General features: G+C 37.5%; 1 long non-coding RNA gene across 5 annotated transcripts in view; it reads left to right on the forward strand.

The window, feature by feature from the left end:
* Nucleotides 1-15,334: 15,334 nt before the first annotated feature.
* LOC122995719 overlaps nucleotides 15,335-16,220 on the forward strand; it is a 73,927-nt gene continuing 73,041 nt past the window's right edge. For 2 of the 5 annotated variants that reach the window (XR_006406847.1, XR_006406850.1), the window contains exon 1: nucleotides 15,335-15,456. This is a non-coding gene — a long non-coding RNA (uncharacterized LOC122995719). Of the gene's footprint in view, nucleotides 15,504-15,564; nucleotides 15,729-16,220 lie in introns of those variants that run through there. The other 3 variants (XR_006406851.1, XR_006406849.1, XR_006406848.1) reach the window with 3 other exon arrangements.

Genomic DNA, 16,220 nt, shown 5'->3' on the forward strand with positions numbered 1-16,220 from the left:
TGCATTTCTAATGAAGATTCTCCACTGATGCGTAGGATATCTCATGAATCAAAGACTGGATTTTAACAGCAAAAACTGAAGTGTGTGAAATTAAAATGTCCATGGATGAAAATAGACATGATCATGCACACATGATGATGAGCTGTAATAAACTGAACCGGAGAGTCCAGCTTGCCTGGGGTTGTCCAGAGACTGGGACAGTTTAATTGAGGTTGTATTAGAGGCCTCTAGGGAGGAATTCAGCTTGTCAGGCTAATCATCATAATGTTTGGCCTTGGGTCAAGGCCCATTTTCATCCATTCCATCAGAAAGGCAGGGTCACTTTAGTCAGCTGAGGACTCCTCTGCAGTCAGAATTCAGGCCACTGAGAGATGCTAATGGTTATGCTGATTAACTTTTAATTAACTATCATCTGATGGGTTGCCATATTGTCCCAACAAGATTGTTTTGGTTCTTGAGAGAAATAATTCAAAGGGTCATTCGAAGTGCTATAAAGGTTTTTATATGCAGACTAAATATATGGAAGTATATTGAGGAAAATGCATTGTTTCTTTGCAATTCAACGTAAATGTTGTCTTTTCTGTTTCATTTTGGTTCCGCTGGAAATGGCCGAGTAAATCATGCTTTCCTTTTGAAGTCTGTTTATGTCCCAGGGGTGTGAATAACTTAGTTGTGCTTCTTTGCCTAAAACATGCATATTTGAGGGAAGAGAAAGCAATGAATCAGCTTGTTTGCATTTAAATGAGTCTCTTACACCAGCATGTATTCAAAAATAATCTTGCAAGCCTATCAAGTAATTCCATGAGTGTAAACTGTACCATATGTGTATGTGTTATAGTGTTAGACTACTGCAATAATTTTGATTATTAATAGTAAAGCAAGTACATTCATGACTGACTGATATACATTGTCAATTGGATTGTATATCACATCACAATCACTTTTGTTGTAGTCACATCTCACTGAATGAAAATAAACCTGCAAGACTTTCTCAGTCTGTCACATTTTACACATAAGTCATGACCCTGATTAGCACATGTGGGATATTTTAGGATGCTGAATATATTTATGATGTGAGAATGACAGTGGGGATTCAGTCAGCAAATCCTGTTGACACTGCAGTAGTTAGGGCCGGGATTTATCACCCACTGACACATTATGATGGAACCAGAAAAGCATGAAATTGAAAATAAACCATTGGATATATTGATCTATTTCCGTCCTGCGGTGGTATAAAGAGGTTTCTGTTGAAAGCGGAGGCAGATTTCACCTTAACTGTATTAAGACTATTTGTACTGTATAAGAATGCAAGAAAGACTGTTTGGCATGATTACCAAACTATTGGAAAATTACAAAAGAGTTTCTAGAGCGATTAACCCAAAACTCTCAGCATAGCTTCATCTTATCCTTTGATCACTACACTATTTAAAAACTGCACTTATGTTGAGCATTAGGACTTTAACCTCACGGCACTGATGTTATCACAGTATTTATCTCCATATAACTGAAATCTTGTTAGAATCAAACTGGTTACTAAATTCTGCAATCAGAAAACATCTGAAAAAAACATTTTATTATTGATTGTCAAATTATTGTCAATGTCAGGGGGAGAGAATCTAGAAATAAGGAGGAAGAGATAGAGAGACTACTGTCAACCAACCAACTAGACCAAGGACATCGTTTTCCCATCTAGATGACTGTCCCTGATCCACGCAATTATGTGTGCATGCCACCACATCACAGAGATCTTACACTGCAGGCAAATTAAACAGCCTTTTTATTGCTGTTCTGGCCTTCTGTATCACTGGGCTGGGTTAGTCTAATACCTCTTTTTAGCACAGTGTGCACAATTACAGGGGTGAGCTAAGAGATGCAGTATGAGGTCATGCTAGATAAACAGCAGTTTAGTTTTGGGGAAGTAGAAGTTCGGGATGCAGATGCAGGTTGGCTCATGGACAGAGAACCCATCCTTCAATGAGATGAAGGAAACTGTCCTTAAATCTGCAAATGAACCTTTGAGTAAGATATTAAATATATCCCATGTTAAGACAAAAAGTCAAAGACATGATCAAATTTATTAATAACAATCATTAATTTAATATTTGCTTCTTGTGGTTCATTGGCACTGTGTTATTACACAGTATTGCTTGGGCTGCAAACTGCAAACTAAAGACATCAGTAAAATATACTCTAACATAAATGATGAACAGAGTGGAATGAATGGGGAATAGATAGAAGAATCAACAATGTTGGTAAAAGCACTGTGACCAAGATGTGCAAATTGTGCACTTGGCTTAGGTGAAGGTCGTCGACAATAGGGTACATATCTCTCCTGCAGAGACTGTTAAGTGCTTTTGTGCTAATTAGATGCAAAATGACAGTACTACCAAGGACAATAACAGGATACAATAGCAGAGGTATAGATAATTGGAATGGATTTCATCCATTCTTAGTTCATCGTCAAAAAAAAAAAAAAAAAAATGAATCAACCTTTTCATGACTGCTATTAAAATGTGGTTTTGATGGGAATACTGCAATTTATTTCTTGTATTACTGAGCATGAAAGAGACAAAATTGAACATGCTAATGGAGAACCTCCATAAATAACCATCAGTGCAAGATGGCATTACAAAATAAAAATCAAAACAAAAAGAGAGAAAATATCCACACCCAGAGAAGTGGCACTTCTCCTGATGGCAGAGGTCAGAGGAGAATGGCCAGACTGATTTGAGCTAATAGAAAGACAGCCAACAAATCTGCAGCAACTGCGTGATGCTGTCATGTTGATATGGACCAAAATCTCTGAGGAATATTTCCAGCACCTTGTTGAATCTATGCCACAAAGAATTAAGGCAGTTCTGAAGGCAGAAGAGGATCCAACCTTGTACTAGCAAGGTGTACCTATTGGTTACACCAATTTGGTCCAAATGTTTGTTTTTTAAAACTTTACCTTTACCTGACTTCATAATATATAGTGGCTTAAAATGCAGTTCTACTAGATTTAGGGATTCCATTCATATAACTTAATTTAAAATTGAATTAAATTCACTTAAATTACAAGTTTTCAGTTTTTAGATTGTGAGTAGTGGTATAGATGGGCATGGTAGGGTCCTGTAGTTGGGTAGACAGTGGTCTGTATTTACCGATATATGTGTCAATTAAATAGCAGTAGCTTGAAATGTCTAGCACGTCGGAAAAGTGTCCTAGAAAGCAATTTTACACCAAATTTCATTTTGCAGAGAAAAAAAAGCATGTTGTCTCATAACAATAAGGTATATGATATTTGCCAACAGATATCAAACTTGCCAGAGGCACAGTATAATTGATCTGTGCAAGCTTGAACCAATGTTGAGGTTGGCAGCATTTTCTCAAAACAGGGTAGAATGTCTTTTCTTTTGTAAAATGTCAGTCGAATGGATATCTGTATTCAAAATGTTGCACGACCAGTGGTCTGTTCAACTGTAAAAGGTCATAGGGACTCTAATGAGGTGCCTGCTGGGAAAATAACAAGCCCCTTATGCCTTGATAGACACCTCCTCATGTCAGAGCAGGTCAACTGTAGCAGGATGGAAACGCTTCACTTCTGAGGATGGCAACATTGTGAAGACTTTTTGTTTTGTTTTGTTTTAATACAAAATCTTTTTGTCATATCAAGAAAATGTAAGACTGGAAAGCTCCACACCCAAAGTGGAATGATTTTTGTGGAATGAGTATTTGTAAGATTATTACCACTAGTGTCACCATCTAATGGATGACAAATGCCTCAAGTTTAATCATTTTCCAATACAAAAGTCACAGGTAGAGCAGACCACCTCTGTCATGTGAGTTGAGCCTTTACTGATTTAATTATCAGTGCACTTATATGCATGCACTATATTAGAAACATTAACCCCTTGGTACCCTTAGTTACTCAACAGTTAGTCTACCTGTGACAGAGTTATAAACTTCACATGTGTTGTACTGTGCCTTAAGCTGACCATTGTCCTGGCAGTTCATATCCATGCCTCTGTGCAGTATTATGGATAGTAATGTCTTTTTTAAATTAATGTTAAGACCCTTTAACTTTTGTACTAATTCTAATTTTCAAAACAATTAGGACAATTTGTCTTCTTCAAATAACTTCATTAGACAACTACAAGTATATCAACCTGAAATCATTCTGTATACCATTCTTTATTGATAGTGGAATAAAAAAATGTAAAGTATTCACTAATTATACAATATCAAATTCCACAATCATACAACAATGGCCCATGAAACATTTAGACACAGTATGGTGTCCCTAAGCAGTGATTCAGACTTGCATTAAAACAACACAAGGATTGGTGGTGCATTGGTGGTGGGGTGGTGGGGGTGTTATTTAAGATACCGGTGAGACATGAAATGCGATCCATTAAGTCCAGTTTGAGTAACAAATTTATACATATAAAGGCTTATCAGACACCAAAACATTGCACAATGGTTTGTAATACTCTGGAAAGTTATATTGGCAGCAACAATTTGATCTTTCATGCAACGATCACAGGGTAAAAAGTAAAACAGCCTACTCGTTACATACTAATCCACCAGGATTTTGCACCTGCATGTGTGATTGGTCAGCTCACCACCTTGCTGGATGATGTCATGTCATGTTGCAGCAAAGGGCTGGAACAGGTAAAATGTTTTTGCCAAACAACCCTGCTGCACTGATGGACGGGCTCCATTCAAATGTATGAGAGGGCTGCATTTTTCATGCAGGGCTCAAGTCGGTGTGAACGTGGCCTAAAGCCCTGGAGATGAAATATGATTTTCCTCCACCCATGGATACTTAACTCACTGTCACAGAGCTGCAATCCTTTTGACATTTGAGAGAGTACTCATACAATAGCACACAATGGCTGCTGTCGTGTAGGGACAGACACTACACACATGGGATGATGTGAGTATTCTGTGCCTGCGCATGATAGTGCAGTAACTGGCAGGGACATGTCGAAACCAAGCGTTGTTGTCAATGTACTAGTATGTGCATATGCATGCTTACGTATGCATATATACAGATGTGATAAGGATTGTAGTGACAGACATGCAGAGAGGGAAAACAAGTACTCAGGCTGAATAAAGGTGAGTGCACAACAGTGGGTGAAAGAGAGGTGAGCTGAAGCAGTCGTCTCCATGTGCAGGTTTTTGTGATGAATATGGCAGCCACTGTGTTACTTGATGTCCCTCCGTCACGGTTGATGGATTGTGGGCGAGTGGAGCTTTCTGTGTTGTTGACACCGCACAGCAGCACACAGTAGATTTGATGTTTGCTGACAGATTGTCACACTGCTGTTACAATGAACCTTGGGTGGTGAGAAAAGGGGGAAAAGAAAGGTCTTGAAAGAGTTGAAATAGGGTCTTGCATTCGATTGCATTATGCGTATCTTTGTCTGTGGGATCTATGAAGTGTCATTTTAGTATAGAGCGTATGCAGATCAAAGCTGAATTTACAGACGAAATCTAAAATAGAGCCCATGTAACTTCATGCTTTAGAAAAATCACCAACTTTTGAGTCCTTGTAGTGTAAAAACAAAAAACCCACCCTAAAACATTGTTGCAGGGCAGAACTGTGAACCTAATTCTTCCATGCAACAAAAGATGACCCAACATAATGAACCCAATTACACACCCAATGTAAATGTTTATCACCCACTGGTTTTGTCCTTAATAAAAACAAATGCTGCTAATTTTCATGTCAATTCAAGTGAGCAACAGGTAGTCAGAAGGTTTGGATCAACAGACAAGTTAGGGATATTCATTTTCACACATAGAGGCCAGTATCACCCAAGGCCCACTCCTCAAATGTTTAATTAGCACTTCAAATATTTTTGCTTACTAACCCACATTAGAGCAATGCTTATGTTACAGTACTGCTGAAATGTGTTTGAAAAACTGGGCTCAGGGTTTGGTTGAATGACTCACTTCCTGATGAAAGGAGTTAATTCAGAGTTCAACTTGGGCTGAACTGTGACCTCAGCCAAGTAAATGCTGAGCCATAATCTCTCAGGATTAGGATGTTCCGGGACACCCAGTTGTCTTTCTTTTTTCTTTTCTCTTTTTTTTTGCAAGTTTATACTGTCTCTTTTTCTCTCCTTTACACTCTCTGCAGGGTTTTCTTTAAGGCAGTACCAATCCCCTTTTACTATATAGGCATTTATTCCAAAAATGTCCACAGTAGATTTTATTACAGGGGTTCAAGACAGGCAACAACAGACCTACATCTTCACTGCACTTGTAAAACTATGTTGGCAAGCTGCAGTGGAGGAATATACCCCAGTAGTTGCTTGAAGGTTTTTAGGAACTGACTTACTGCTCAGACAAAATTAATTTTCCCTGCACATAAATATGACAACTGGAGAATTTTTGCAGTCTGTGTTTATTCAACACTGACTGGCCAATGCAGCTAATGCCATCCTCTGACTTTGTGTTTGTGAAGTGTGTTTGTTCATGTTTGTGTGTGACACTACAGATTTGGACAGAGTTTAAAACTTGTCTTACTTTCAGACTCTCCCGTTTGTCGCTCCAGTCTTTTTGTTTAGTCAGGTTTCCATCTGTGTGTTTCCAGAATGTAGATTGTAATCTTGTAAATATCTGCTTGATTCAGTTTACATAGGCTGCTGAAGTCTCACCCTTTATTAGCTTCAGCAAACTTTAGGAAGCATTTTTGCACAAAATCAGAACTGTGGATTTTACCCCCCCATAGTGCATCACACTAGGAAGTGATCACTTAACACCAGGAAGAATGATTACAGCGACTAATATCTCTTCCAATGTACTATATAGGCATGCAGATATTGTGTTAGGATAGATAAATCTCAACCAATCCTTTAAGCACATGTTCTTGTCATAAGACTTTAATATTACATTCATAAATGTAAAGAGTACAACACAATGCCTTGACATTTAAACTGAGGTGAATTAAACAGAATTTGTCTTTTATACTGTCATTAACTGCACCACAAGTTAACTAATACCCTTTAACTGGTGTCATGAGATTCACAGCAAACTTTATAACGCTTTACTCATGAATTAGGAATGCTGTGATGGCTGCTGTGATGATAATCTAATGATAATCCAATATATATGCAAATTCCTCACAGACGCAATAAGGGTGATGCTTTTGAGATGCATTATTAATACGTTTCCATGCCTGCTAAAGCAAAAGTCAGAATCGAATGATCACATTAAACTTTAAGAACTTTAACTCCTTAAGACTCATCAAAGTAAAAGCCCCCTTTGAAGTGGATCAAGGAAAATGTAAATGAGATTTGGACTTATGCTCAAGTACAAAGAAAAGTTCTCATACCTTCATAAAAAGTTTTATCATGTCAGAGAACTAAAATCTATTGCTACTTCCTTTAACTGACTGTTAAGAACTTTTGAAACTTTTTAAAGTTAATGTTAAGGCTGTTAAACAATTGGTTTAATGCGCTTTCACATGCAAATTTGAGTGTCCCTCCCTTTGATTGACACATATGCACTAATATCAATTGATTTTTGGATAAGATGCTGTAAAATTGATTTCCCAAAATACATTCTGTCAAAACTGATCAGCACTGAAACGGCGTTCTTTCAGATGACTTGGTAATGTGACTGCAGCAGACACTGGTTCATTTTGATCATATTTTCTGTGCAGAGAGAATTGATAAAGCGTCACCCCAAAGCCAAGAGAAGGAAAATGTTGAACAGGGGTGCTATATCCAAACTGCACTTCAACTTTGCACCAATGTGTGTTAGAGGAAGTCAAGGGAAATAATCGAGGTCAAGTGTGTCTAGTATGGAATGCACCAGCATATCTTGCAATCCAAGCTGAGAGTGATTTTTTTTTTAGCAGTTATACCCTTTTGTTCCCCTCACCATGGACATCTCGAAACAGTTTGATATCTATTTCATGCCTGTGTGAGGCTTTGATATTGTGAAAAATTGATTACTTCTACCAGCTCACAAACCTTCTCGCCCTATATCTCTCTCTTTTTCCTACTGCCTCTGTCATGTTCATCATTTCCTCCCTCTGTGTCTTTTTTCAAGTACTGCCAACATGTTATTATTAATAATAAAACACATACAAGCTGTAATATACATTTAAATAAGAACTATCCATAAGGGTACATCTGTTTAAGTTGAACTAAAACCACACCATCACTCAAACAAAATGGTAATTACATACTAGATTTGCCAAGCAGCAATCTAGGATGTACAGTGTAGTGAATCACTCAATACCTGATGTTGGGGATGAATTATTATAGCAGAATGGTGAAAATAGGGAGTAGTAGGTTAAATTAGACATTAAAACCATTGACTGCGTCTGAGATGGTGAGAATTATGGTCAGATGAATGATGAAGGCTTTTCCTACATGACAAATGCAAACATAGATTCTCAACCTTTTTAATGCGGTCACAAACTTGTACGTGAGGTATGAAAATTCTAAGGATCGCGTGTATATCCAAGGATTGAGTTTAAGGATTTAAAGCCTGGTCCACTGAGCTTAGTTGGCTTTCTCCATATTTCTCTCGTTTGGCTAACATTCAGCTGTTGGCTATTAAGAATGCATTTGCTTGACATGAAAGTGCACGCTATGGTTTATTGAGGTAGCAGAATTTCTATTTCTGCAAGCTGCTCAACAAAGCTCAAGTTATGTCTTGCTGACCTGTCCTTGAGCAAGAGAGTGAATCACTACCTGCTAAGTCAATCTGCAGTTTCACTGAGCAAAAACTTCAGCTAATGCATTAGATCCCAGCCTGAATTCACTCCCTGCTACACCAGGTGTCCTGGATCACTGAAAGCATTGACCTAATAAAGAAGTCAAAATCATGCTATAACCACATGAACTTGTATGTGCTAAATTACTTCACTACACTCATGTTTTAGCCAGTACTTTACCCTAGAAAAGTTCAGCAAGTCTGAGCATGTGGTCCTCCATGGCTTGGCTCAGCACCCAACTCATTGTTTAGCGGTGAAGATCAGAACTTTGTGATGCCAAGAATCGATTTCCTTTATGAACAGTATCCTGCTAATGTAGGGAATGCTTTGACATTTTAAATAAGAAGTGTCAGGTTGAAAGTTCTTGGGGAGGCATTAAATGCGGTCGATGTGTCGTGCAGGATATTGCCAATGCTCCGATGAGGGACAGTTTCAAGAGTGATTAGTCTGATGTGTCTCTGCCAGGCACCAACGCTTGATAGATTGCCAAGCCTGTATCATTACCACCACCGCTTGCCTTAATCTGGATTTGCGCTGGTTACATCAAACTCTCAAAATTGCCTCCCACAACCCCTTTGCTCCCCCTCTGGTCACCATAACTAATATCAAATGAGAGTATGAAAGCTGATTTTGACGGAGGAGATGCGGTACTCTACAAAGAGGCCAGACACAGCATAAGAAGGACAGTAATCAGTCATTCTGTGGATGCATCCAGTCGACTTGCGGGTCTTTTATCTGTTTTCCACCTCCCAGCCTGACCAAACACAACAGCCTCTCCAAAACAACAGCCAGCCCTTCTGGGTCACAGCTTGAATGAAAACAACCTTGACACTCATGGGGTCTGCAGAAGCAAACACTCAACATGAATTATACAAGGGCTAGAGGGACATAATGAAGCCTTCATAGAGTGTTTGAGTAACATAATGAACCGTGCATGCAGTGGATGAGTAAGGTATGACTGAATCAATAGCATACTTCATTGGATGGTATGACAGTATACTTCCTCATCAACATGGCTCATTTGGCAGATGAAATTGGCTACAGGATTATCTTTTTGTCATGTTTTCTGTTTACTTGTTATTCTGTACCCTTCTCTTATCTTTAAGTGTTGGGAGACAAACAATGTCCTCGCTCCTGGCCATATACTGTAATAGACAGACAAGGACTGAGCACCCTTGCAATCATCCTTCGCTCAGTGCCAAGTGCCACAGGGAGGACATAGACAATAGGGCTGAACAATTAATCGAAATTTTTATCGAAATCCCAATATGGCCTATTGCAATTTTCAAATCACAGGGGGCACAATATTTGTTAAAGGTGAAATGTGTGTCAAAATACTATTTTAACTTAAATATTGTTGTGCTGCAAAGATGTCCTGGCCTACACATCATATTCTACAATGACATATCTACAAACTGTATATATTATTCACAATGACATATATATTCTGTTTTCTACAGTATGTGGCTGCCTGTCATCATCATATGTCTTGAGGGGGCCTGATAAATTGAACATGCTCGCATGATAAATTGGCAAAGGGAAGCCTCACAAAGCAGTTAATAATCACTGCTAATTGCCCCATTCATTATCGTCTGATGAGGAGCCTCATAACGGTCCTTGCTACATGGAAGCAACGGCAGTCATGCATGCTGTCACATGAGCCAGATCTGTGTCACTCTTCTTCTACAGAAACTTCTTTTAAAGAAAAAGATGAAGAGGAAGAATATGCAAAAATGATAAGAAAACAACTCACAGGTGAAGAGGAGAATGTCATGCTGACACACTGTCACAATTATCACAGTGCTGGTAATGATGTAATAATTACAAGGCTCTGTAGACAGACACAACCACCAAATTGCATTTTTTTAATTAACATACCTAACTTTGATGAGCAGGCCAGAAAAGCTTTTTCAAACCGTTGAAATAAAGCATGAAAAGACTTGCTACCCCATAGTTGTTTAAAAGACACCCCTTGAAAGATTGAAAGAATAGAATGAATTTTAGATCACTATTGTCAGATTGTAGGGTGTTCGTCAATGGAATAAACCAAAATGCGTATTCAAGCCCTTGATCTAAAAAACATCTTTCACTCAATGTCTGAAATCTAAGCCAGTATTCATCCCTGGTCCTTTTGTCTTTGCTTTCTTTAAGTTTATTTCTTCTTGGGCTAGAACAAAGATGTCAACCCCTTTGTGTATGTTTTAAAGTCCTTCAATTAAAGTGCAATATTAAAAAGGTCACAAGGAGGTAAGATGAATCATCATCCTCATCACTGTCAACCTTTGATCTGTTCCCTGTCATGAATTGTGTGCAGTATAACTGAGGGATTAAACACAAAGAGTGCTCAATCAAAGTAGCCAACATGTGACCCAAAATACATAAAAAAAGTGAAAAAGTTTCTTGTGATTTGCATTTACTTAACAAACATATCTACATAGTAGTTTCACTGGAAACAAAAATAATAGGTTTAAAATTGAAATGATCACTGTATTGAAAATGTATCCCTTTTCAATCATCCTAATTGTAGGGCGGGTCCATTTGATGGTGAGCGCTAATCTTCACCACAGGCTCCATTCATTATTTATCCACTCTGCCCTTTCAGCTGCCTTCCTAACTTGCAGAGGAGATCAGAGGTTTCAAGTAATGAGCATAGGGGGAGTTTACAGTAGGGCAACAAATCTCTTTGCCCATGTGCAGTTTCAACATGAATAACTCTGGAACAGTGAAGGTAATTGCACCTCTTGTTCGATGTACATTTTTTAAGTGAAGACTCACAACCAAAGTAATGGCAGTAGCCGTAACAAATTATTTGCAGATGGAAAATGTGTGCATTTAATAAAGCTGTGTCTTCTGTTATACATACACAAATGAATATTGGAGTAATACACTCACAATAAACAGAAAGGATATAATCTCATACTCTTAGACATAATGTATACAATATATGGCCACACAGCACATCCCATAACTTGAGATTTTCTCTCTGAGAAATATCTATTTTCTTGCTCATTAAATGCATTCTAAGTCATTTCTCAACTATAAACAAATTCTTCCCCTGAGCAATTCTTAACATTCAGAGGAAAAAAAGAAACTTTTTACTTTTTTTTTTTTTTAGCTGACTCCATTAAATCTGAGTTCAGAATTAACTTTTGAAATCTACAATGGAATAACAAACATCGCTGGATTCATTAGAAAGGCGTACATGTTCATTTTTCAGGTGACTGACACACAACATCCTGGAGCAAGATTGTGAAACCATCTGGAGAGATGTGAGGATCATCTTGGCATGGCTCATATTTTCAATGATCTTTTAAACAAAAAGAATAAATGTGTCAGTATTTTATCATGCAGACAATTAACCTTTCCAGTACTTCTGACCTGCACGCATATTTTTGACTGCCTTCCTCACATGAATGTTGATACACTAATGGCTGAATGTTGCATCAAAGGTGGTTACCTGGTCATCTGAAGCAGTTTGGGGTTCAATGTCTTTCTCTGCCACAATTTGCTTAACCACACATGCTTTTGGGAGGAGCTGGGAAATGAACCATTAACCCTGCAGTAACTCATTGATCCACTTCAGCCTCCAGAAGAAATAGAGCAACATGGACAGAGACTGTTTAAGCTTTTCTTTAGTTCACCCACTCCTGCAAAAAATATCTGGGTCTCACCAGGTAGTGCATTCAACAATTCTGCTGTCATATAAAAAGGATGATTATGACAAATTGTCATTCACACCCTTAGCAGCAGTGACATTATTTTCAACTACAAGCGACCTTTAAAAAAAAAAAAAAATTCTTTGCTTCTTATGGACAATACTATTATTCCTACATCATGCTGGTCTGAACTCTTCATTGCCATGCATGGATATTCTTGTTATAAAGAAAAATACTAAGTTTGCATCCTCCCTCATTATCTATGCACATGAAAGCAGCACTTTAAACTGGTTAATGTGATTGGGCAGAAAAAATAGGACTTTTGTCTGGTTGTTTGTCACTAAAGAAAACGTGTTCAGATGTAAATATTCCTCTGTTCCCCTAGATTTATTCAATAATGTGCAGAATCATCACTGCACATCTCATCAACTTATTTATTTTACCCTTACCTGACAACCTGACAGATTATAATTCAATGGGCTTGTGGGGTTCATAATGCATTTAAAAGTTCAGTGCTGGATTATGCTGAGTTGACAGGGAAATCCTTGAGAGGATAAGTGTCTTTGTATCAAAACCATTCAGACAAATAATACCTCTCAGCTTATTCATACAGTTACAGTCCACTTTCTGACAAAGGCAGAAAACATATGGGTAGGAAAGGTAATTGTGTTCTTATTTCTGTAACAGCTTTGATGTTGCAAATAAAGACTATCCTCAAAGCAGGAAGCAGTTTAATAACTATCGTGAGATATAGCATTGACAAACAGAAAACTTTGTATTAGTACACACAGTGCAACTTTGTGGTCTGTTTAATGAGACTCCACACCAGAGGGGGTGCTTGCAAAATGTGGGGTTACCTATAAGATAGTGGAGGAGACTTTACATGGTCATGTAAAGACATAAAATCCTGCCATCAAGTGTATAGCCTCAGACAATATGTGGTGTATTGCAGTTGATGAAGCCCATGCATACTGTGGCATTAATATAGTAACCAATGGAACGTTTCATTGTGGTTACAAATTAGGAATTTTGCCTGAAGATTTCTTGAATACAATTGTCTGTAATATTACTGCAACTTCTTCTTAAATGTTCTCGTTTGTTACTGCAAACATATGAGACTGTCAACCAAATTGTTAAATTGTAACACTCTATGGAGTGATGTTTTTACATGTAGGTAACCATGTTTTGTTTGTATTGTGCAAATGCACAAGAACACAAATGCACAGGCATGCTTCATGCTATTCCACTGATTGACTGTTAGTGGTGGTATCATGCAAAAGAGCTTAGCAATGTGCCTGCAAAGGCAGTGAAGTTAAAAGTTAAAATAGTTAAGTTAAAATAGTTAAAATATTTTTAAAATCAGCAATGCAGTTTTTTTTTTATGAGGAACCTAATACATTCAATGCATTGATAGCCCTAAATGAGCAACAGTGAATATGGATAAATGTATTTGTTTGCAAGAAAGCGCCAAAGGTTCCATTTAGTGTTTTAAACATAACCAAATTCAAGTTTTAGTTGCTGTAGTGCAACCCTAACCATAATACAATACTCAATTTGTATAAAGTAAAAAAAACTATTTATATTTCAGAATTTATGTTCATGCATCTTTTTTAATGATTTTTTAAAAATGTGTTATATAGAGTATAGCCTAACTGTAATGTAAGGATGACAAAGGGCTGAATTTCAAATATGATTTAGATTAATGACCCCACAACAAACCTTTCTGACAAAACTTTGGAACATGCCTTGCATGCCATCCATCTATCCAGCCTTTCACTAGTATGAGGCAAAGCTTCATCTATCCACATATCGCTCCAGGAAACAATGTATGTTATGCCATCAGAAATAACTCATGTAGTCATAAGTTAGTTCAAGCTGTAAAAGTGCCTCCTATTCAATTTAGATCGAGCTCTCAAATTCAGACCTGCATGTGTCTTTTTTAACTTTGAGAACTGCTAACGGAGGTGAATGTAATCCCTTCCATATTTATTGCATAAGTAAACACTAATGGAGGTAAGCAGTATAGATCTGAAAAAGAATGATTCCTGACAGGAAATCCATTTTGTCTACACAGCAAGCATGCAGCTTAAGGCTCTATTTTTGAGACAATACACATCCCCTCTCTCTTCAGTGAATCCGCATGTCATCAGAAATCCCTTCCGTTCTCCTTTCATCTTCATCTTTTCAAAACACCCAATTAGCTAAAACCATATTCCCAAAGCTTGTCTGTCATTGATATAGAAAATATGCTGTAAGACACCTAAAAAAAAAAGATTTACACACCTGACAGATGCAAATTGTGGGATGGATAAGACACAAACACACACACACACACACACACACACACACACACACACACACACACTACTCACACACTCACCGTATAATTTCTCCTCTTGTATTTGAATGGAAATGATTGCCTTAATGAAGTTGAGTGGTTGTAATGATTTACAAATCAAAAATGTAACAAAATTTGATTATATCTGCTCCAGATATGCTTGTTCAAGCAGATGTTTTAAGATGATTTTACAATTCATATACAGATATCTGCATTATGGGACCATCTCTTTGGAACAATATACTTCATTTAACACAGCCAACATCTACATTGCCATTATTAAAAAAAACATCTGAAAAGGACTCTAATTAGTAAAGATGTATAATGCACCACAATCAGTTTTGTATAATTGCTTTTTTAAATTATTACTATTGATATTTATATAGAGGGGAGGGGAGCCATGTTTGGCTTCTAACCTCTCCTGCACAATGTTCAACAACTTTTTTATATTTTATATATATATGTGCAAATAAACTAAACTAAACTATGGGTACTATGGGTGAAAAACAGATGGTTTCTGTCAAATTTGGTTGTTCAATGACTTGAGTGCACTTCACTCAGTGGTTTGGATAAGGGTGCGTCCAAGCGGAAAGTATCCCCCCACCTTCCCTCTCTTTTTAAGCAGAAACACTATGCAGAAGCAGCAGAGCTCGTAAAGCTGCGCAGGTTTGAGGTTATGGGTATGTCCATGGTGCCATTATGGAAGTCCTGTATAATTGCGGTTGGGTTAACCGCAGTGTGAGGTATGAATAACCAATCTCAGCTCATGCCATCAAACTGTATGACTTGAGTGAGTTTGTAAATTATTTATAGCTTCAGAATTTCCATATTCAAAGTGACTGTAACACCAATGGTTTTAACTAACGTTAACCCACAAGTAATGCTTACCAACATTAGTGTTAGCTTGAATTTAGCTAGTATTAGCAGCTGAATTGTTGCTTTTGCCAAAACAAATTAGCGTCACTGAAATTCTTCTCACTATTCTTTTAATTACAAAGAGTCAAGAGATAATAGCGTAAGTAAAAACAGTCGTCACATATTTGTGAGTTTTCTTAAAATAATCAGTGGCACTAGCTAGCTAACTAGCTAACATTACCCCTGAGTTTAAAGCCTTTTTGCTAACATTTTCTTGTTCGATACGTTATTGCTATTTAATGCAATGTAGTGTTAATAAGAGTCATTCAATTATAATTCTAGTATAGTTACTGATAGGAGGACAGTTTGATCACAGCAAGATGATTACTGGTAACTATTTGGCTTAGTGTGAATATTGACATATGCATTGTGAGACTTTGTCCCCTCAAAAAAATGAACTGCATGACGCCCCTTTGTCCTCCCCTGTGAAGATAATCCTCGATCAGAATTTATTTTAAACAAACAGGGCTTAATCTTCACTAAAAATATGTACACACCGTCAAAATCGTTTTGCATGGTAACACAGAATTGCTCATGTATGTCTTTGTAAATGTGTGTCATTTGGCTTAACTATGTAATTATTTGACATTGG

This window comes from Thunnus albacares, chromosome 13, assembly GCF_914725855.1.
Source record: "Thunnus albacares chromosome 13, fThuAlb1.1, whole genome shotgun sequence".
Taxonomy (NCBI): domain Eukaryota; kingdom Metazoa; phylum Chordata; class Actinopteri; order Scombriformes; family Scombridae; genus Thunnus; species Thunnus albacares.